Source organism: Macaca fascicularis, chromosome 4, assembly GCF_037993035.2.
Source record: "Macaca fascicularis isolate 582-1 chromosome 4, T2T-MFA8v1.1".
NCBI classification, from domain to species: Eukaryota; Metazoa; Chordata; class Mammalia; order Primates; family Cercopithecidae; genus Macaca; species Macaca fascicularis.
The window spans coordinates 4,898,833-4,921,564 of NC_088378.1; the positions used below are offsets into that span (position 1 = coordinate 4,898,833).

The 22,732-nt window shown below is 41.6% G+C and overlaps 1 long non-coding RNA gene and 1 other non-coding gene across 2 annotated transcripts; one reads left to right on the forward strand and one right to left on the reverse strand.

Annotated features, from left to right (window-relative positions):
- Positions 1-567: 567 nt before the first annotated feature.
- LOC123572849 (uncharacterized) lies at positions 568-22,649 on the forward strand. The gene is made up of 3 exons (XR_006697395.2): positions 568-1,199; positions 21,721-21,844; positions 22,474-22,649. It is a non-coding gene; the product is annotated as an uncharacterized lncRNA (long non-coding RNA).
- LOC123573146 (U6 spliceosomal RNA) lies at positions 12,747-12,850 on the reverse strand. Its single transcript, XR_006697895.1, has one exon. It is a non-coding gene; the product is annotated as a U6 spliceosomal RNA (small nuclear RNA).
- Positions 22,650-22,732: the final 83 nt, after the last annotated feature.

The window sequence follows — 22,732 nt, forward strand, 5'->3', positions numbered from 1 at the left end:
GCTGTTTTGGTTACTGTAGCCTTGTAGTATAGTTTGAAGTCAGGTAGTATGATGCCTCCAGCTTTGTTCTTTTGGCTTAGGATTGTCTTGGCAAGGTGGGCTCTTTTTTGGTTCCATATGAACTTTAAAGTAGTTTTTTCCAATTCTGTCTAGAAAGTCATTGGTAGCTCGATGGGGATGGCATTGAATCTATAAATTACCTTGGACAGTATGGCCGTTTTCACGATATTGATTCTTTCTATCCATGAGCATGGACTGTTTTTCCATTTGTTTGTGTCCTCTTTTACTTTGTTGAGCAGTAGTTTGTAGTTCTCCTTGAAGAGGTCTTTCACATCTGTTAGGGTAATAATTTCAAAGCACATCTATGCTCATGTCAGTGTCCTTCTCAAGATATTTAGTGGCTTCTGAGTGCTCTTAAGACAAAAACCAAAACCCTGAGTGTGACAGACAGTCTACCCAGTGTGGTCTGCCTCTGCCGTGTCCCAGCTCTTATCCCACAGGCCCTGCCCCCTCTCATAAAGAGCCCCCTGCACCTCCCTGCCTGGACTCTTTCCAGACTCCCTCCTCTGTCTTCTACTCAGCAAACCCCTCCTCATCCTGCAGAGGTTGGCTCAAGCCTTATACTCCTGGAGAAGCATTTTCTACCTCCTGGTAAATGTTGAATCCTCCTCATATTATAGGTTCTCAGGGATGAGGTAAGTCCCTTTCCCCTGTAGCACTTGCCCAGTTGTAGCTACAGATGTATTTCTGTGGTCACTGGATCAACATCTGTCTCCCCGGTGGTGAATTGTGGGCTCTGCCAAGGTGGGAATCCTGCCCGGCAGTGCTCCCCACAGGTCCATCGTGGCTGGCACAGTCAGAGCCGAGGCTCAAGAAATAGTTTATGGAATGAATAAATGTGATCGAGGCATCTAACACATAGCCTGACACATAAGATTGGCCATCAATATGCATGTTTCCATATTTCTTTCCTTTTTCCTATTCTTTTCATTGATCAAATGGGATCACACTCTTTGTTGAGTGAAATTTTTCAGCGTTGGGCCAACGACATCTCATGTGGAAAGGAAATGCCTTGTCTTCCACCTTCAAAGTGGTTTCTGCATGCGGAAGTGAGTAGATCTGAGAAAATATTCCAGCAGACACCAGATAGTGAGTTCTCTACAGAGAAGTTTCAACATTCAGGATCTTCTAAATTGGTGGTGAGTCAACTGCTCTCCGTAAGCCTTAATCCTTGGTAACAAAATGTCACAACTTCAGATCATACCAAATTGCAGGGTATTTTTAATTACATTAGGCGTTTTTCTCCCCTGTGGAGAGCGTGCAGGAGAGCCAGGCTCTCTTTGATCCCTGGGGGGGTGGGGGGTGGGGAGGTGTGTTCCTGCTGGAACAGCAGGAGGCCCTGGGCTGGGGCTGCTTTCTTCACCTCCGCTCCTCCCCACTTATCTGTTTGGTTTGATTAAGGAAACCGACTTGAAAGGGCCCAGGCACTAGGTCACCAAGTCAGCTGTGTCCACTAGGAGGAAAAACATGCTTTAAAGAAATAAAATGTTTAAGTGATTCACTGGTTAATTTGAATCAGCTGTTACTATCAGATCTGGGACTTTGTACAGGTATTCTCCAGGGCGTTGCAAACATTTTCTGAAAAAGGCCAGATTGTATACATGTGAGGCTTGGATGGGGTTGGGGGTAGGGACATATCTTGCTTATTCTTTATGGTCTTCCTGACCCTGACGCCCATCCGCCTCGTAGATGTCACTAGAATCACTCCTAGCTCATCACCTTTCCCCCACAGCACCTTCACGCCACTAGGAGACGGATCTTCCTGTAACATTACCTGACAGTCTACACCTACTCAAAGGCCACCCAGTTTCCTGTTGGGCAAGGTCAAGTCCTGGGATGAGACATTCACTTTCGCCCCCTCTGCTCAGCCTTTCCAGTTGGTGGTCTCTTCCCCATCTTCGGACTAGGGCACTTGTACTTTAGGCTTTCATGATTTCTTCCCCCATCGTGTATCCCTTCTTTTTTTTTTTCCCCCTCAACTATTCAAAACATTTCTTCAAAGACCACCCAAAGTGTCTACCACCGTGTTCTGCTTTCCCTTAATCCCCAGAGGCCCTTCCTCTCTACTCCACGCCACTCTAGTTGGCTTTTGCTGCAGACGGCCTCCTGGTGCCTCGACCTGGGGCTTCATCTTCCTAGCCAACTGCAAACTGCTACAGGACAGATCATTGGTGTTCCTTTCATATCCCCCTCAAAACAGCCAGGTCCCACTTTGGGAGGTCGAGGCAGGCGGATCACGAGGTCAGGAGATTGAGACCATCCTAGCTAACACGGTGAAATCCCATCTCCACTAAAAATACAAAAATTAGCCGGGCGTGGTGGCACGTGCCTGTAATCCCAGCTACTGGGGAGACTGAGGCAGGAGAATCGCTGGAGCCCCGGAGGTGGAAGTTGCAGTGAGCCGAGATTGCACCATTGCACTCCAGCCTGGGTGACAGAGCGAGACTCTGTCTCAAACAACAAACAAAAAAACAAAACAAAACAAAAACCAAGCAGGTCCACCGAGACACCTGTCTGATGGCACCTCATCTGCAGGTGTTTATTGCTGCAGGAGTTACCTCGTTTCAGGGTTCAGAGCGGTCTGGCTGCCTGTTGTGATTGAGGTTTACATAGAACTTCTTCCCCTACCAAGGGCAATAAAATCCTGAAATTCAAGTCAGTGTCCTCCAAGATAGGGTGCACAAAATCACCCATGTGGGGAGAGAGAAAACCTCTCTTCCTTTTGTTTTCTAAGAATGAAAAAGAAGTTAAGCCTAACTAATATTTCATATGCAGGCCCACCTGGCAGCTCACCGTCCCATGCGTCAGGCAAAGCTGGGCTCTGTGGGGCCTGCGGCTTATACAACTTTGGGGATTCTCTTTAACAAAAATAATCCCAAATAAGTTATGAACGTGAATATTCACTAAGAGTATGAGAAAAGCTTATTTTGTAATTTTTTAAAACGGACATTCAGCACACACTGCTGCGACACTGTACATGTTGGCAGGGCCTCCTCAAGGCTGTCTGAAGCCCAGGCCTTATAGGCAAGTCGCGGTAAAGGGGGTACCCTGAGGGCGCTTGTGGGGCAATGGGTGCTCACATCTCTCACTTTAGCTTCCTGAGCCAAACCGCAGTTTACTGTAGATAACGTCTACCCATGGGCTGCTCATGATGCGAAAACAGCAGGCGACCTCGGCGAAATGGCAGAGGCGGATCCTGGAGGACCCCAAATGAGGTCTTGGAGAGCTGGCCTGAAATGCCCATCCCGTCAAGGCTAAGCCAGGAGGAAAAAGGAAATGGCAAAATTGCTGACTCCAAAAATGAATTTACATCCTGCTCTCCAAACTGGACAAAGCTTTCCAAGTATACCAGAGCCTGGAGAAACTAGCTCATGAGTGTGTGGCATGGCAAGGCATGCACAAATGAAGCGGCGATGCTCACTGCACCCAGCGTTCAGCTCCTACTTATAAGCAAGAGCCTGGGAACAATAGACACTGGGGTCCCCAACAGGGAGAAGGGCTGAACACCTTCCTATCTGGGTGATGGGATCAACAGGCGCCCAAACCTCAGCATCATACAATATACCCTTGTAACTAACCTGCACGCAGGCCCCCTGAACCTAAAACAAAAATAACAAAGAAAACAAAAGAAAAATGAAGCATTGGAAACTCAAACTAACGCCTACGCTTCTCAGTGACATTTCAGATCACGTGTTGCTGCATTGGATAATTTACAAAAATTTACTAAACTTAATAAGGATCATTTGGAGGCCTCTTTTGTGAAGTTTCTGTCTTAATAGAGAAAGGTTAAAAATCATATATCATTTGGAAAACATTGTCCTTCTGCTGAGACGAAAACTACCACATTCCTATGCAGAACATAACAAAGCAATAAGCTTAAATGTATTCCTGAAGCATATGTTGTTAGGTGACAATTAGGAAACCTTGCTGAAGGTTTGAAGAAATGAGTACTTCAACAAAATTTACGATGTGAGAATATTGTTTTATAATACACAAAAAGTTTAGATATTCGAATAGGTCTTGGTTCATGTATTCACCAGAATCAGTTTCAATATTGAAATCTGTATTTACCTAAGAGTGACCATTAGTCTGTGCGTGTGGGTGCCACTATGGCTGTGGCCCACACTTGAACAGGCTTCTGTGCAGGTCAGTGAGCAGCCGCTGCTCTGAGAAAGCCTCTTCCACCTCGACCACCCAACCCACTCCAAACCCACCTGTGAAGGGTGGCTCTTGCACCCCAGGGCTGCCAGCTTCTGGGCACTCAGGTGCCTGTGCAATGCCAGCTTTCAAGTATTTTGAATAGCACCCAGATGTGTATTCACTAAAGGTATATTCTCAAAAGTAAGTAACTTCTTTATTTTAAAAGCAATTTAAAGAAAATCAGTAAAAATTAATCATTAATGTAGCAACGGCTTTGGCAAAAATGAAAAACTGATGGTGGCTAAGGTTCTAGACACGACATCACATGTGACATTAATGCACCATGTCCTTCAAAGGTAAACTTGGCAAAATAAGTTGAACAGAGGAGTGGAGAAATGCTGTAGAATGCAGTTGATATGGGTAATTGAACAAAGAAAAGTCCTTTTAAATAGAGCAGCACTGGCCTAATGGCATGCTTCATAAAATGGACTGTGGCCGTGACAGTCTTGTACCATACAGAGGTGACCAGTTACCTCTACACAGACTTCTCAGAAGATTTCAAATTACACATGAATTCCACACTCTAGTATGAGAGCTGCTTCAAATATGCTGACCTTTTCTATGATAACAGATGACTACTGGTCTGCTACTTTGCAGGTAGTTTAAAATAAAATCCTAATTCAGACCCTTCAAGGTAAAGATAAAATGATCGCACTTTATTTTTACACACTTTTCATTTATTTATTTACTTTTTAAAGATGGGGTCTCACTATGTTGCCCAGGCTGGAGTGCAGCCTGGAGTGCAGTGATGTGATTTTAGCTTACTGCAGCCTCGAACTGCTGGCCTCAAATAATCCTCCCACCTCTGCTTCTCAGAAGTGAATCCTAGTGACAAGCTGGGATACCAAGTGTGAGTCACCACACCTGGCCTTGACACTTTATTATTAACTAAAGTCCGTAGTTTACATTAGGGTTCACTGTATTGTACATTCTGTGCGTTTTAAAAATACATAATGTAAGGTATCCAGTTTCCACTCCCCTAAAAATTATCTGTGCTCAATTAATTCCTCTCTCCCCATAAGCCCCCGGCAACCATAGTTTTACCTTTTCCAGAATGTCATATAGTTGCAGTCATACTGTATGTATGTAGCTTTTTTGGACTGGCTTTCTTCACTTAGTAATATGCATTTCAGTTTCCTCCACGTCTTTCTGAGACTTGATACCTCCTTTCTTTTACTGCTGCATAATATTCCATTGCACGGACGTTCCACAGTTTGCTTATTCATTTACCATTTGAAAGACATTATTCCAGTTTTTGGCAATTATGAAGAAAGCTGTTACAAACATTTGCATGCAGGTTTTTTGCGGGCATAAGGTTTCAACTCATTTGGCTAAATATCTAGAAGAGCAATTGCTGGATTTTATAGTAATACTATGTTTAACTTTATATGAAACCGTAAACTCCTCCAAAGTGTCTGAACCATTTTGCATTCCCATCATCAATGAATGAGAGTTCCTATTGCTCCACATCCTCACCAGCATTTGGTATTTTTAGGGTTTTTTGGGTTTGTTTTTGATTTTTGTTTTGGCCTTTCAATAGATGTGTAGTGGCATCTTGTTGATTTACTTTGAAATTCTCTAGTGACATATGATGTTGAACATCTTTTCATATGCTTATTTTCCATCTACATACCTTCTTTGGTGAGGTGTCTGTTCCTATCCTTTGCCCATTTCTTAGGTGGGTTGTTTGTTTTCTTATTGTTGAGTTTTAAGAGTTGAGTATATATTTTGTATATATGTTCTTTTATCAGATATGTGTTTTGCTAAGACTTTCCCCCAATCTGTGGCCTGTCTCTTCATTCTCTTAACAATGTCTTTCTCAGAGAAAAGGTTAATTTTAATGAAGTCAAACTTAACATTTTTTTTTCTCTCATGCTTCATGTGTTTGATGTAGTATCTAACAATTCATTGCCAAACCCAAACCCAAGGTCACCTAGAGTTTTCTGCTGTTATATTCTAGAAGTTTCATAATTTTGCATTTTACAGTGAGGTCTACAGTCAATTTGCAGTTACTCTTTTAAAAGATGTAAGGCCTAGATTACTCTGTGTGTGTGTGTGTGTGTGTGTGTGTGTGTGTGTGTGTGTGTTTAGCAGGTATTCAGTTGTTCTAGCACCATTTTTTGAAAAATCTGCTCTTTTCCCATTGAATTGTCTTCGCTCCTTTGTCAGAGATCAGTTGCCTGCTTTGTGTGGGTCTATTTGTGGGCTCATTATTCTGTGCCATTGATCTATTTGTCTATTCCTTCACAAATACCACATTACCTTAATTATTCTAGCTCTACTGTACACCTTCATATCAGGTGGTGTTGGTTCTTTCACTTTTGTTCTTCAGCATTGTGTTGGCTGTTCTGGGTCTTTTGCCTTTCTGTATACACTTTAGATTCAGTGTGTTGATATTCACAAAATAACTTGCTGGAGCTTTGATTGGGATTACATTGACTGTAGATATACTTGGGAAGAAATCACATCTTTGCAATGTTGAGTCTTCCTATCAATGAGTGTGGAATATCTTTCCATTTATTCAAATCTTCTTTGGTTTAATCAGAGTTTTGTAGTTTTCCTCATATAAATCTTGCACATATTTTGTAAGATTTATTTCTAAGTTGTTGCCGTCCTTCTCCTCCTATTCCCCCTCCCCTTTATCTTCCCACTTCCCCTCTTACTCCTCCTCCTTTTTTTGTGGGTGCTACTGTAAATGGCATCATCTTATAATTAATTATTATTACATTTTTAACTTCAAACTTCAATTGTTCATTGCTGGTACATAAAAAAGCAATTGACTTTTCTATATTAATCTTATATTCAGAAATCCTAATATAATCACTTATTATAGCAGTTCCAGGAATATTTTTGTCAGTTCTTTGGGATTTTCTACATAGACAATCATATCGTCTGTGAACAAAGACAGTTTTGTCTCTTCTTTCCCTATCTGTATAGCTTTTATTTCCTTTTCTTGCTTTGTTGCATCAGTTAGAATTTCTGTTACAATGCTGGTGAAGGGTGGTATGAGGGGACCTCCTTGTCTTTGGGGGGAAAGCATCTAGCTTCTCATCATTAAGTATGATATTAGCTGTAGCTCTTTTGTAGATATTCTTCATCAAGTTGAGGGAGTTCTCTTTTATTTGTAGTTTGCTGAGAGTGTTTTAAATGATCATAAATGGGTTTTGTATTTTGTCAGAATTATTTTTTCATCTATTTTTGTCTATGTTTACAAAAATTTGACTAGAATTTTGATATGGATCACATCATACATACGGATTAATGTGTGGAGAATTGACATCTTTAATAAGTTGACTATTATAATCCATGAATATAGTTAAGTCTTTCCAACTATTTAGGCCTTCTTTGATTTCTTGTATCAGCATTTGGTAATTTTCAGCATACAGAATCTGCATGTGTGTTTCTAGATTTATACATAAAGTTTCATTTTCTTTGGAACAATTGTAAATGATTTGTTTATATTTCTACCTGTTCATTTTTAGAATAGAAATGCAGTATATTTTTATGTGTTGATCTTGTGTCCGGCAATCTTACTGAGCTCTTTTGTTAGTTCTGAAAGGTTTTTATGTAGGTTGCTTGAGTTCTTCTATATAGACAATCATTTCATCTGTGGTGGAAACAGTCATATTTTCCTTTCCAGTCTCTAGGGGCTTTCTTTCCTCTTCTTCCTCTTCCTCCTCCTCCTCTACTTCTAAGTTGTCAAATTTATGATTTAAAAGTTGTAGTATTCCCTTACTATCATTTTCGTTTTTTCTGGCTTTATGAGGTACACTTGACAAGTAAAAGTTGCATATCTTTAAGGTGTACAACATGTTTTGATTTATGTATAATTGTGAAATGATGACGTTTAAGTTAACTTATTCATCACCTTAGTTATGATTTGTGTGTGAGTGCATGTGGTGAGAACACTTAAGATCAACTCTTTTTTTTCTTTTTTTTTTTTTGAGACAGAGTTTTGCTCTTGTTGTCCAGGCTGGAGTGCAGTGGTGCCATCTCAGCTCACTGCAACCTCCGCCTCCTGGGTTCAAGCAATTCTCCTGCCTCAGCCTCCTGAGTAGCTGGGATTACAGGCACCTGCCACCACACCCACCTAATTTTTTGTATTTTTAGTAGAGATGGGTTTTCCAGGCTAGTCTTGAACTCCTGACTTCAGGTGATCCACCTGCCTCAGCCTCCCAAAGTATTGGGATTACAGGCATGAGCCACTGCACCTGGCCAAGATCAACTCTTTTAGTAAATTTCAAGTATACAATACAGTATTGTTAACTGTAGTCACCATCCTGTACACTGGATCTTCAGAATATATTCATCCTGCATAACTGAACCTTTGAACCCTTTGACCAACATTTCCCCAGCCTTCCCCTCCAGCCTCTGTCAACCACCATCTTATTCTGTGCTTTCATGAGTTCCAATATTTCAGATTGCACATGTGAGATGATGCAGCATTTGTTTTTCTGTGTCTGACTTATTTTACTTAGCATAATGCCCTCCGGTTTCATGCACGTTGTCACAAATGGCAAGATTTCCTCCCTCTTTAAAGCTGAATAATATTCCACTGTACATTAATATACCCATGCTTTCTTTATGTATTCATTTATCAGTGGACAAATGATAAGATTTAAGATTTTTTCCATATTTTGGCTATTGAGAATAATGCTGTGATAAACATGGGAGTGCAATATCTCTTTGAGACACTGATTTCATTTCTTTTGGATAAATACCTAGTAATGTAATTGCTGGATCATATGCTAGTTCTTATTTATAATTTTTCTTTTTTTTGAGACGGAGTTTCGCTCTAATCACCCAGGCTGGAGTGCAGTGGCACGATCTCAGCTCACTGCAACCTCAGCCTCCAGGGTTCAAGTGATTCTCCTGCCTCAGCCTCCTGAGTAGCTGGGATTACAGGTGCTCACCACCATGCCTGGATAATTTTTTTTTGTAATTTTAGTAGAGACTTGGTTTCGCCATGTTGGCCAGGCTGGTCTTGAGCTCCTGACCTCAGGTGATCTGCCCATCTCGGCCTCCCAAAGTGCTGGGATTACAGGTGTGAGCCACCGCGCCTGGCCTTATTTATAATTTTTTAAGGAACTTCACACTGTTTTTCGTAGTGGCTATACCAATTTACATTACAAACTGTGCATAATGGTTCCCTTTCTTCCACATCCTTACCAACACATTATCTTTTGTGAGGTGTAAGGTGATATCTTTTTGTGATTTTGATGTGCATTTCCCTGAAAATTAGTGATGTTGAGCACACTTTCATATACCTGTTGGCCACTTGTATGTCGCCTTTTGAGAAACATCTATTCAGTGCCTCATCCCATTGTTTAATTGAGTTATTTGTTTTGCTTGTTCATTTATTTGCTATTGGGTTGTTTGAGTTTCTTATATATTTTGAATATTATCCCCTTATTAGATATATGGTTTGCAAATATTTTCTCCCACTCTGTAGGTTGTTTTTTGTTCTGTGGATTGTTTCCTTTGTTGTGCAGAAGCTTTTCATTTGACACAATCCCATTGGCTTATTTTTGCTTTTATTGCCTGTGCTTTTGGTGTCATATCCACAAAACAATTGCTCAGACCAATGTCAAGAATCTTTTCCCTTACATTTTCTCTTTTAGTAGTTTTATGGTTTCAGGACTTATGTTTAAGTCTTTAATCTATTTTGAGTTGATTTTTGCATATGGTATGAGAAAAAGTCCACTTTCATTCTTCTGCATATGGATATCCAGTTTTCCCAACAGTATTTATTGAAGAGACTATTATTTCCCCATTGTGTGTTTTTGGCACTCTCGTTAAATATCAATTGACCCACAGATGCATAGATTTGTTTCTGGGCTCTCTATTCTGTTCCATTGGTCTAGGTATCTGTTTTTATGTCAGTGCCATGCTGTTTTGATTACGATAGCTGTGTTATATATTTTGAAGTCAGGTAGCGTAATGCCTCCAGCTTTATCTTACTTGCTTAAGATACATTTACCTCCTTAGAGTCTTTTGTGGTTCCTTACACATTTTAGGTTTGTTCTTCTGTATCTATTAAAAAAATGCCATTGGAGTTTTAATAGGGATTGCATTGAATCTTAGATCTCTTTGGGTAGTATGAACATTTTGACAATATTAATTTTTTTCAGTTTTCAATACATGAACACAGGATGTCTTTCCATTTATCTGTATCTTCTTTAATTTTCTTCGTCATTGTTTTATAATTTTCAGTGTCAAGTTTTTCATGTCTTTGGTTAAGTGTATTCCTACTTTATTCTTTTTGTTGCTGTTGTGAATGGAATTGCTTTTCTAATTTCTTTTTCAGATAGTTCATTCTTTGCATGTAGAAGCACAATTGATTTTTGTTGATTTTGTATTCTGCAGCTTTACTGAATTTATTTATAAGGTTTAACTATCTTTTGTTAATATTATTCTTTAATATTATTTTAATGATTGAAGGATTTATCTGTACTGATATTCCCTGTTTTATTAGTGATTTTTTTGTGGTGATTTATGTTTTTTTTGTTTATTTTTTTAAGTCTTGCTAGAGACTTACAGATATTTTGAGATATTTTTTAAAGAACTGCTTTTTGTTTCACTGATTTTTTTCTATTCCTTTCCTGTTTTCAATTTTATTGAGTTAGTCTATCTTCATTATTTCTTTCCTTCTGCTTGCTTTGTGTTTAGTTTGCTCTTCTTTTTCTAGTTTTATGAGGTAGAAACTTAGAGAAATTATTTCAGACTTTTCCTCTTTTCATATATATATAAGTATATATATGACATTTATATATATATGTCATAAATTTTCCTCTTAACACTGCTTTAGCTGCATCTCACAAATGTTGACACATTTTGCTTTCATTATCATTCAGTTCAATATATTTTCGGATTTCTTCTGAGATTTACTTTTTGATGTTTAATTATTTAGGAGTGTGTTGGTTACTTTTCACATATTTAAAGATTCTCCTTTGTCTTTCTGTATTGATTTCTAGTATGATTCTCTTATGACCAGAAAACATACTTCGTATAATTTCAATTCTTTCAAATTTGTTGATTTTTAAAAATCATCTAGGATATGGTCTATCTTGGCAAACATTCATGGATGTTTGAAAAGAATGTGTATTCTGTTATCTTGGGGTGGAATGCTCTACAAATCATGCTGACTGATGGTATTGTTCAGTTCTTTATCCTTGCCAATTTTCTGTTTAATAGTTCTATCAGTTGCTGAGAGAGAAGTGATGAAGTCTCCAATTATAATTACGAGTTCGTCTGTTTTTCCTTGCAGTTATTTCTTTCTTTCTTTCTTTTTTTTTTTTTTTTTTCTGAGACAGAGTCTCACTCTGCCACCCAGGCTGGAGTGCAGTGGCATGATCTCAGCTCACTGCAACCTCTGCCTCCCAGATTCGTGCGATTCTCCTGCCTCAATCTCCCGAGTAGCTGGGACTACAGGTGCATACTCCCATGCCTGGCTAATTTTTGTATTTTTGGTAGAGATGGGGTTTCACCATGTTGGCCAGGCTGGTCTCGAACTCCTGACCTCAAGTGATCTGCTTGCCTTGGTTCCCAAAGTGCTGGGATTACAGGTGTGAGCCACCAACATGTGTAGATGGCATGTAGTTGGGTAGTGTATTTCTATCTATTTTTGCCGATCTCTGTCATTGAATTGATGGATTTAGATTAGAATTGATACTTAGGGTTTAAGTCTGTCACTGTATTACTTATTTTCTGTTTCTCATTTCCTTTTCCTTTCCTTCCTGTAGATTACCTCAGCATTTTCTAGAATTCCATTCTACTTTATTCATGTATTTAAAAATCACATCACCTTGTATTGTCCTTGTGTACATATATATGCACACACACATATACATATATATAGATGTAACTTATCATAGCCTCCTCATATAAAAATTGTACCACTTTGAGTGAAGTATTGAATGTTTACTTCCATTCAGGCACCTTGACACTTTCTACTTTTTAAATAAAAAGTTCCTAAGTATTTTACATTGAGCACTGCACCATATGGTGTTAGGTTTGCTTCAGCCATCAAATATGATTTAAGAAACTCTTGAGAAGGCGAGTCTATTGCTTTTACCTCTATTTTCACCCAATGTGTCAGTCTAAGACTGCCATAACAACATACCACAGGCTGGCAGCTTAAACAACAGAAATGGATTTTCGCACAGTTCTGTGGGTCAGAAGTCCAAGATTAAGGTGCCAACAGGAGCGTTTCTTGCGAGTCTCTCTTCTCAGGGTGCAGATGGCTGCCTTCTTGCTGTGTCCTCACATGGCCTTTTCTCTATGCAAGTGTGTCACTGGTATCTCTTCCTTTTCTTATAAGAACGACAGTATTCCCGGATTAGGGCTCCACCCTCATGACCCCATTTTACCTAACAACCCGTTTACAGGCCCTATCAAGAAATATAGTCACATCGGGGGTTGGAGTTTCAATATATGAATTTTAGAGGAATTCAGTTCAGTCCAGATTGCTTTTTTCCTTTCAGAAAAAAAAAATTAAACAATTCACGAATTTCTGTGCCATCCTTGTGCAGGGGCCATGTTAATTTTCTCTGCATCATTTCAATTTTAGTCTAAATGTTGCCAAAGTCATCCTGCCAATAGCTTTTGAATACTTAAATGAACTGTTATTGACTGAGTCTCTTTCTCACCATAGAACTTGGAATTTAGAAATTTTTAATGATATAGACTCATTTTCAAAAGCAAGTTTTAACGTCTCTTCATCTCAGTTGACAGGACCTCAACATACCCCTAAAGTATTATATGTTTACCAGTGTATTGGGGCAATTGGTGACATTTGAATTAGTCTGTAAATTAGATAATAGTATTATAGCAACATTCAACTTCCTGAATTTAGTCATTTTACTTAAGTTATATAAGAAAACAACCTTTTTATTGGGAGATATATGAGGAAATTATTTAGGGGTGGGTCAATATATCTGTAAATTACCCTCAAATGATGAAATCCTAATGTAATTAAATGCCTATGCATGTATCTACACATATATGTAAAGAGAGAAAGAGAGACATGAAACATGTTTTATGAGACAATGTGACAAAATATTCATGATTGATACATCTAACTGAAGGAGGTATGTGAGTTCATTTTATTATACCTGCATGTGTAAGTTTGAAATGTTTTCAAAATTAACAGTTTGAAATGTACACATTAAAGAACGAAAAACCCCACTTTACCTGGAGGTATCATGCATTCCAAGATAAAAATAGAATGAGTTCTACTTTTTCTTCTGTAAATACTATTACTAGTAAAGACAGATTTACTAGAAAACAAAATTACAATGTGAACCTCCACTGTATTCAGTAGTCAGTGACTGTTTCCAAGCATGGATAAGAGTGTCAGGGAATTAATAATAATCAATTATTATTGATTTCCTTGGGACATCTTGGGAGACCCAATGGTGTTGTCTGAGATGGGGGATGCAGGGAATGTGGGCTCACCCTAAGCAAATGGACGAGATTACTTGGAGTTAGAAATAGTTTGAAACAAAACCTGGAAGCAAATAAGCTTTCTGCAGTTGAAGACTGGAAGAAAACCAACTAGATTCCTGTACTCAGACAGTCAATTGGATAGTGTTCTGATTAAAGTGGGTAGTTACTTATGTACAAACATTGAAAACAAGTATATGTATTTGAAAACTAAGGTAGCTAATTTGACAGGCCATTTCAGAGCAGTGAGACATTCAAAATGTGTTGGGAAAATGAAAACATATAAAAGAAACAGAGGCTGTGCACTGAGGCTCATGCCTGTAATCCTAGCACTTTGGGAGGCCGAGGCAGGAGGATCACTTGAGGCCCTGGTTTGAGGCCAGCCTGGGCAAGATAACAGGAACCTGTCTACACACACACACACACACACACACACACACACACACACACACACGTAGGCAGGCTTGGTGGTGTGCCTGTAGTTTCAGCTACTTGGGAGGCTGAAGTGGGAGAGTTGCTTGAACTCCTGGGTATGGGAGCCATTATTATACCTCTGCACCCTTGCCTAAGCTACAGAGCAAGACCCTGTCTCTGAAACAAACAAACAAAAAAAAGATAACAGATGCTTTGAGATCTAGACTTGAGTCTCTAGAAGCAGCATTTGAGAATGTTCATAAGCTGTGAGATAAAGGCAGTTCTAGGCTAAAACAAGAAAATATTTAAACATTTTTTAGGCAAATATGACTCTTTTGGACAAGAATAGGAAATATTAAAAGATTTCTTAACTGACAATGAATTGTTTGAAACACACACTCAGACTTACGATTTGAAAATAATTACTTCAAATCGTAAAACTCAAGCACATAGAGCATGAGAATATGTAAAATCTTCATTATAATTCCAAAATTGGCACGAGATCACTGCATGCCACTTCACTAGCAACACGTTAGGTGTCCCTTTGCAGAGGTTGATACACGAGGACCATAACCCATCTTTCAGTCCTCAGACGTCCTGGAGAGCATCAGGGAGAACTTGAGGAAGACATGACCACTTCTGAGCTCACGTGGAGACTGACCACCCGGGCTACTCATTAGAAAAGAAGAGCAGGAAGAAGAGAGGAAGAGAAGACCCAGGAAGAGTAGAAGGAGGATGAGAGGGGAGAGAAGAAGGAAGAGCAAGAGGAATAAGAGGAGGGAGCAATGATGGATAAGACGGAGGCCTGCAAGCACAAAGAGGGTGCCTCCATCAACACTTGGCCGAGTGAAATCTCTGCCAGCACCTGTCACTGGCAGGCAAATGTTCCCAACAGACATAGCAGTGACCCACTGCTAGACCTTCACAGAGAGCACCACTGCTCCCAGCTTCAAATCCTAAATCCAACACTCCCACATGGGAAGAGACTATACTGATGGGAGTGACTGTGTTTATCCCCCAAAGGGACCCCCAAAGGAAAAGTTTCTCACTAAGATTTTGTCATTTTGGCAAAGTGAAAGCAGCTTGACCCGATAGGGTATCCTTTGTGGCTTAAACTCCTGGCACATTTTTGGGCATGCATGGAAAAAAATATAACTCACAAAATAGAGTGAAGAGTCAGGCCCCTGGGAGGCAGGTGATGCCAGCCCCATTCAAACCAGAGTGGGCATTTGGCTGCGTGTGGACCTGCCCACAGGGATGAAGTGGGCTGGCCTTGGCCACGTCTGGTCTGCCACGGTGTCTTCCTCAGCAACCTCTCCCCTCTCCACGCCACTTCATTTTCTGCATCATTATCGCCTCCTGTGGTTCAACCCCATCCGGCCTGGGCAGGAACCATAATCCTGGCCACTGACATCCCAGAGGAAGTCCAGGCCTTCCCTTCTCTTTACCTGGCATCACCTCTGCAACCTGGAGAGGGAGAAGAGGGACAATTCCCCAAAGGCTTTGGAGCTATTGCCAGCCAGGGGAAGAAATGGGCAGCACTTAAGAGGTAACAACACTTGGCAGGGCCAACATGGCCAGATCAGAGGCTCCCATAAAAAAAAAAAACCATAATAAGCATGTGAATCCTTTACTGGCAACTAAGGTATACAGGTTCTCTCATTAAAATCGACAAGAAGGCTGGCATGACCCACAGAGAGAAGGAATAGCAAAGAAGACCCTGTATAGCCAAGACAATCCTTAGCAAAAAGAACAAAGCTGGAGGCATCATGCTACCTGACTTCAAACTATATTACAAGGCTATAGTAGCCAAAACAGCATGGTACTGACATCAAAACAGGCATATAGACCAATGGAGCAGAACAGAGACCTTAGAAATAACACCACACATCTACAACCATCTGATATTCAATGAACCTGACAAAAACAAGCAATGGGGGAAAGGATCGCCTACCCAGTAAATGATGCTGGGAAAACTGGCTAGCCATATGCGGAAAACTGAAACTGAACCCCTTCTTTACACCTTACATAAAAATTAACTCAAGATTGATTAATGACTTAAATGTAAAACCCAAAACCATCAAAACCCTAGAAGAAAACTTAGGCAATACCATTCAGGACATGGGCATGGGCAAAGACTTCATGACAAAAATGCCGAAAGCAATTGTAACAAAAGCCAAAATTGACAAATGGGATTTAATTAAACTAAAGAGCTTCTGCACAGCTAAAGAAACTATCATCAGAGTGAACAGGGATCCTACAGAATGGGAGAAAAATTTTGCAATCTATCCATCTGACAAAGGTCTAATATCCAGAATCTACAAGGAACTTAAATTTATAAGAAAAAAACAAACAACTCCATCAAAAAGCAGGCAAAAGATATGAACAGACACTTCTCAAAAGAAGATATTTATGTGGCCAAAAACATATGAAATAAAACTCAACATCACTGATTATTAGAGAAATGCAAATCAAAATCACAATGAGATACCACCTCATGCCAGTCAGAATGGCGATTATTAAAAAGTCAGGAAACAATAGATGCTGGTGAGGCTGTGGAGAAATAGGAACGCTTTTAGACTGTTGGTAGGAATATAAATTAGTTCAACTATTGTGGAAGACAATATGGCTATTCCTCAAGGATCTAGAACCAGAAATACCATTTGACCCAGCAATCCCATTCTGGGTATATACCCCCAAAAATGTAAGTCATTCTACTACAAAGACCCGTGCACACTTATGTTTACTGCAGCGCTATTCACGATAGCAAGGACATACAATCAACCCAAATGCCCATCAATGATAGACTGCATAAATAAAATGTGGCACATAAACACCATGGAATACTATGCAGCCATAGAATGGAAAGAGATCATGTCCTTTGCAGGGACATGAATGAAGTTGGAAGCCATCATCCTCAGCAAACTAACACAGGAACAGGAAACCAAACACCGCATGTTCTCACTCATAAGTGGGAGTTGAACATTGAGAACACATGGACACAGAGGGTGGAACAACACATATAAGGAGCTGTTGAGGGTGGGGAGTGAGGGGAGGGAACTTAGAGGACAGGTCAACTGGTGCAGCAAACCACCATGGCACCCATATACCTATATAACAAACCTTCACATTCTGCACATGTATCCCAGTTTTGTTTTGTTTTGTTTTGTTTTGTATTTTTAGAAGAAATAAAGAAAAAAAAGCAGTACAAAACTTAACTTAAAAATTTGCATAAATTGGTGATTACAATTATGATACATGATTACAACAGAGTATTATGAGGGCCATAGTAGAGGCAAACAGAAAGTTAGAAACATGAAAGTAAAAGATTCAAGATTTTTCAGAATATCACTTTTTTTTTTTTTTTTTTTTTTGAGACAGGGTCTCACTTTGTCACCCAGGCTGGAGTGCAATGGTGCGATCTCATCTCACTGCAGCCTCGACCTCCAGGGCTCAAGTGATTCTTCTGCCTCAGCCCTCCAAGTAACTGGGACTACAGGCACACACCACCACGCCTGGCTAATTTTTTTTGTACTTTTTATCAAGAAAGGGTTTTGCTATGTTGCCCAGGCTGGTGTCAGACTCCTGAGCTCAAGTGATCTACCTGCCTCAGCCTCCAAAGTGCTGAGATTAAAGGTGTGAGCCACTGTGCCAGGCCCAGAATATAACTTTTTAAGTTCTGATTGGAGACTGTGGTTCTTAGCCAAGATGGCTAATCCCATACTCAGTGTACATAGCCATTGAAAAAATTTGACTGTTAAAATAGCTTCAGTTTGGAATGTGTTCTGCAGCCCTATAATAACACATCTTTTTATTCCCTGAACCAAAGACTTACCCTCGATTGAGCTTACTTCTGCTAGCAGCAAAAGAATCAGACATCTGTGGTCCGTGGGTCCAAGTATCACAGGCATCTTTGTCAGTGGGGAGTAGCTATTAGGAGAGCCCTTGGCAAGATCATCAGGACGAGGGTAACTCTGCCTTTAGTCTCAGCTCCAATTATCTTCCATACCTCCCTTCTGTAGCCCCTCTGCTTTGCTTAGCATCTACAGGATGAGAACAGCAGCATCTACACCCTGGGGTAGGGGAAATCACACACCTTTCTCTACGTTCTCACACACAACACCCGTAACACCACATGTGAGGGTTCTTTCCACACTGATGAATTCTCCAAAGCCAGGTGGCTGCCACAATTCTATTCAATTCTGACACTCTCTACCTGAAGTTAGCAGCAGACCTATAAGCTAAGGGCTTAGACCCTAGGTCTGCCCCCTTTACGGATGCCAATCATCCACTGTACTTCTGACCAACAGACTGTAAATTGGGGGTTCCCATGACCTTTTAGGGTTCCATAATTTGCTAGAATGGCTGAAAAACCCAGGGAAACACTCTTCTTATGTTTACAGGTTTACCATAAAGAATATTATAAAGCAGCAGTCCCCAACCTTTTTGGCCACCAGGAACCAGTTTCATGGGAAACAATTTTTCCACAGACTAGGGTGGTGGGGGGGTGGTTTTGGGACGATTCAAGTATATTACATTTCTTGTGCACTTTATTTCTATTGTCATTACATTGTAATATATAACAAAATAATGATACAACTCACCGTAATGTAGAGTCAGTGGGAGCCCTGAGCTTGTTTTCCTGCAACTAGACGGTCCTATCTGGGGGTGATGGGAGACAGTGACAGATCATCAGGCATTAGATTTTCATGAGGAGCGGGTAACCTGGATCCCTCGCGTGCGCGGTTCACAGTAGGGCTCACGCTCCTATGAGAATCTAATGCTGCCACTGATCTGAAGGAGGCGGAGCTCAGGGGGTAATGCAAGTGATAGGGAGTGGCTGCAAATACACACGAAGCTTTGCCAGCCACTCACCTCCTGCTGTGCAGCCTGGTTCCCAACAGGCCACAGACTGGTACAGGTCTGTGGCCAGGGGGTTGGGACCCCTGTTATAAAGGATGCAAATGAACAGTCAGGTGGGGAATATGCAGGTTGAGGTCTGAAGGGTCCTGAGTGCAGTAGTGGGGGTGTGCCACGCTCCTGGCACCTGAAGACATTCACTAACGTGGAAGCTCAGCAAACACAGTTATTAAGAGATTTTATAGAGGTTGATTACCAGCGCTCCCACCTCCTTTCACAGAGGCAGGTGGGTAAGGCTGAAAGTTCCCACCCTCTACTGGCATGGTCTTTCTGTGCCCACCCCATCCTGTGGCTGTCTCAGGACCCAGCCTAGCTTTCTTTGTTAGCAGGCACTCAGGTGTGATGGGAAGAGGCTCTTGACCAACACCAAAGACAGCCCTGACACTCAGGAAAGGCATTTGGGGGCTGTGTGCTAGGAATGGGGGACAAAACCCAATTTATTTAAAAATAAATGTTTTTAATTTAAAAACTGTTTCAGAATTTTTTTTTTTTTAACTTTTAAAAGCTGTTTAACTTTTTTTTTTTTTTTAAATGAAATAGATTTCTTATCATTCCACAGGGTGGTAGAGAGCAAATCCAGGAAGGCACATGAGGGCTTAACCCTAACCCTAACCCCTAACAGGAAAGACCTGTGCTTCTCAAGGGGCAGGGACTGAGGAGAGAAAGGGGCCCTTCAAGATGGGGTAGTGCACAATTTCTGGGCATTGACTGCACCTGAAGATGTGCTCAGAAAACCACTCTTCCAACAAGGAAGCAAACACAAGTACTTTAAGCAGTAAAAGGAAAGTTAACAAGATTTTTGAGTTAAAAAAAGAGATTTTTACCCTTGAAGTGAGCTGAGTCCCAGATGTGCTGGGCTGTGAGCTCGCCTGCCTCTGACACTGGTGGGTCTTCAGGGAAGCCGAGGAGAAACTGTATTAGTCCGTTTTCACCCCGTTGGTAAAGACATACCCGAGACTGGGTAATTTATAAAGAAAAAGAGGTTTAGTGGACTCACAGTTCCACGTGGCTGGGGAGGCCTCATAATCACAGTGGAAGGCAAAAGGCATGCCTTAAATAGCGGCAGACAAGAGAGAATGAGAATGAGGACCCAACAAAAGGGTTTTCCTCATAGAAAACCATCAGATCTTGTGAGACTTACTTTCTACCACGAGAACAGTATGGGGGAACTGCCCCCGCGATTCAGTTATGTCCTACTAGGTCCCTCCCACAACATGTGGGAGTGATGGGAGTTACAATTCAACATGAGATATGGGTGGGAACACAGCCAAACCATACCAGAAAACCAACTTTTTTTTTTTTTTTTTTTTTTTTTTTTGAGACGGAGTCTCGCTCTGTCGCCCAGGCTGGAGTGCAGTGGCCGGATCTCAGCTCACTGCAAGCTCCGCCTCCCGGGTTCCCGCCATTCTCCTGCCTCAGCCTCCCCGAGTAGCTGGGACTACAGGCGCCCGCCACCTCGCCTGGCTAGTTTTTTAGTAGAGACGGGGTTTCACCGTGTTAGCCAGGATGGTCTCGATCTCCTGACCTCGTGATCCGCCCGTCTCGGCCTCCCAAAGTGCTGGGATTACAGGCTTGAGCCACCGCGCCCGGCCTTTTTTTTCTTTAAAGATCTATAAATATAAATGGAGTGTAGAAACCTCAGGGAGCCCGGACTTGGCACAGCCTAGAACTAACACAGTTCAGATTTGCTTTGTCTGGAGGACTGGAAGGATGGGCCTGCCTGCGGCATAAGAGACCAGAGCTTTCTGGCAAAAATCGTCAGCCCAAGGTTAGGCACAGTGCAAATTTGGCCCCAGGACATCAGGCCAGTTTGAGAGGCCCAAAGAGCTATGCCTGAGTCCCAGAGGCCGGTGGATTCGTTCAAGAACATTAAACTAAGGTGTGTGTTGCAAGAAATTTTGCTAAGGTGTTTGTTGCAAAAGATACATGAAAATCCTAAGCCCTGGGGCCTGTGAAGTGGCCTTCTTTGGAAACAGGATTTTTGCAGATGACATCGAGATGTGAGCTAGGATGAGGTCATTAGGGTGGGTTCTAATCCAACATGACTGATGTCCTTACTGAAGGACATCTGAAGAAGAGGAGAGACACACGAGGTCATGGCTGTGTGAAGGCAGAGGTGGAGACTGGGCTGATGCATCAGCAATGCCAGAAGAGGGAAGGAGGGGAGGGAAGCTTCCCAGGAGCCATCAGAGGGAGCACGGCCCTGCGGATACTGTGAGGTCAGACTTCTGGGATCCAGAACTGTAAGGGAACAAATTTCTGTCGTTTAAAGGCACTCAGTTTGTGGTGCTTTACAACACACCACAAATGATGGATGACGAATACAGCATCCATCACAACACAGAAGCCCAGTGACTCAGAAGCCGCGGTGGCACGCTCTGGCAGTTTCCAAAGAGACCCTTGCTAGCATCCCAGCCGTTATACCCACACTGAGTTAGACACTAATGGGATTCAGGACATGAGATCCTGAAATCTGGCACCTGGCATATTCCCGCAGTTCACTGCCATCAGGTGACACGCTTTTCCACCACTGTCTGCTCTCCATCACGCTTAGCCTAAACATACACAGGCCTCCCTGTGCCTTTTGGCCTTCATATCTAAAGGTGCCTATGTCATGTAAAAACTACATACAATAAAATAAATTTGCATGCTTTTCTCTTGTTTATCTGTCTTTTATGACAGGTGTCTCAGGCATAAACCTAGCAACGGGTGAGGAAATACCTTTTTCTTCCCTTACGGAACTGGATTCAGCACCGCAAAACTAAAACCACCAACAGAAAAAAGAGTCTCCTGTGAGAACGCAGAGGTCTGCCTTTCTCTCCCATCCCTGAGAGTCCCTGACTGGCTTGGGGACCCCACAGTGCTGCTCGCTCTTGCCTGGTGCTGATCGGGGCTTCCTGCTCCTGACCTCATACTACCTCTGCAGCAGAGGGCCTGGGACAAAGGGGATCCCTGCCCATCCTGCCAATCCTCTTCTCAGGAAGCTTCTGTAATCTCCACCCAAAAACTTCACTGACATTCTGCTGACCAGAGCATGGTCATATGGCCACTCCGTCTCACAAGGGGGCTGGAAAAATGCATTTTCTTCAGCTGCGCACCTTATACCCCACAGCAGTACTGGGGGCCTGGTAGTGAGGAAGAGGATGGGTAATGGAGGTTAGGTCAGCAGCTAGCAATGGTGGCCACCAGGGGAGAGTCACAGCCACTTGCTGGGCCTGGTGGTGACCTCACATCGGTTGCCAGGAGGATGATTTTGAGGATCCTGTAAGTGTTAGCAATAGTAATGCTGCTACAGAGTCCTAGGAACAATGGCAGCTGGGGCTGGAGCTCCTGCTGGGCTGGGGAGAGAGAGCCTTGGCTACGCTTTCCAGAATGCCCCTGTTGACGTTTATTCTCTTGTTTCAGTTTGTTTTGCTTTGTTTGTTTTACCTGCAGGCCTGTTGAGCCCTCTCGTAAATAATTCTCCAGTGTCTGCTGTTGAAGGTATCCAGTCGCTAACTTCAGGATTCTGTCATCCTCTCCTCATTTGGGGGAATTTCATCTACTTATCTGAAACATTCAGATTTTCCACTGTCAGTTTTGGGTGAATGAATTATGCTTATTCCTTTTAATAAAAGTCTTCAAAATCTCACAGGTGCCATGTCTTTTTCTTAGGCCTTGAAAATCATTCTTCGTTTATTTTTGAGAAATATTT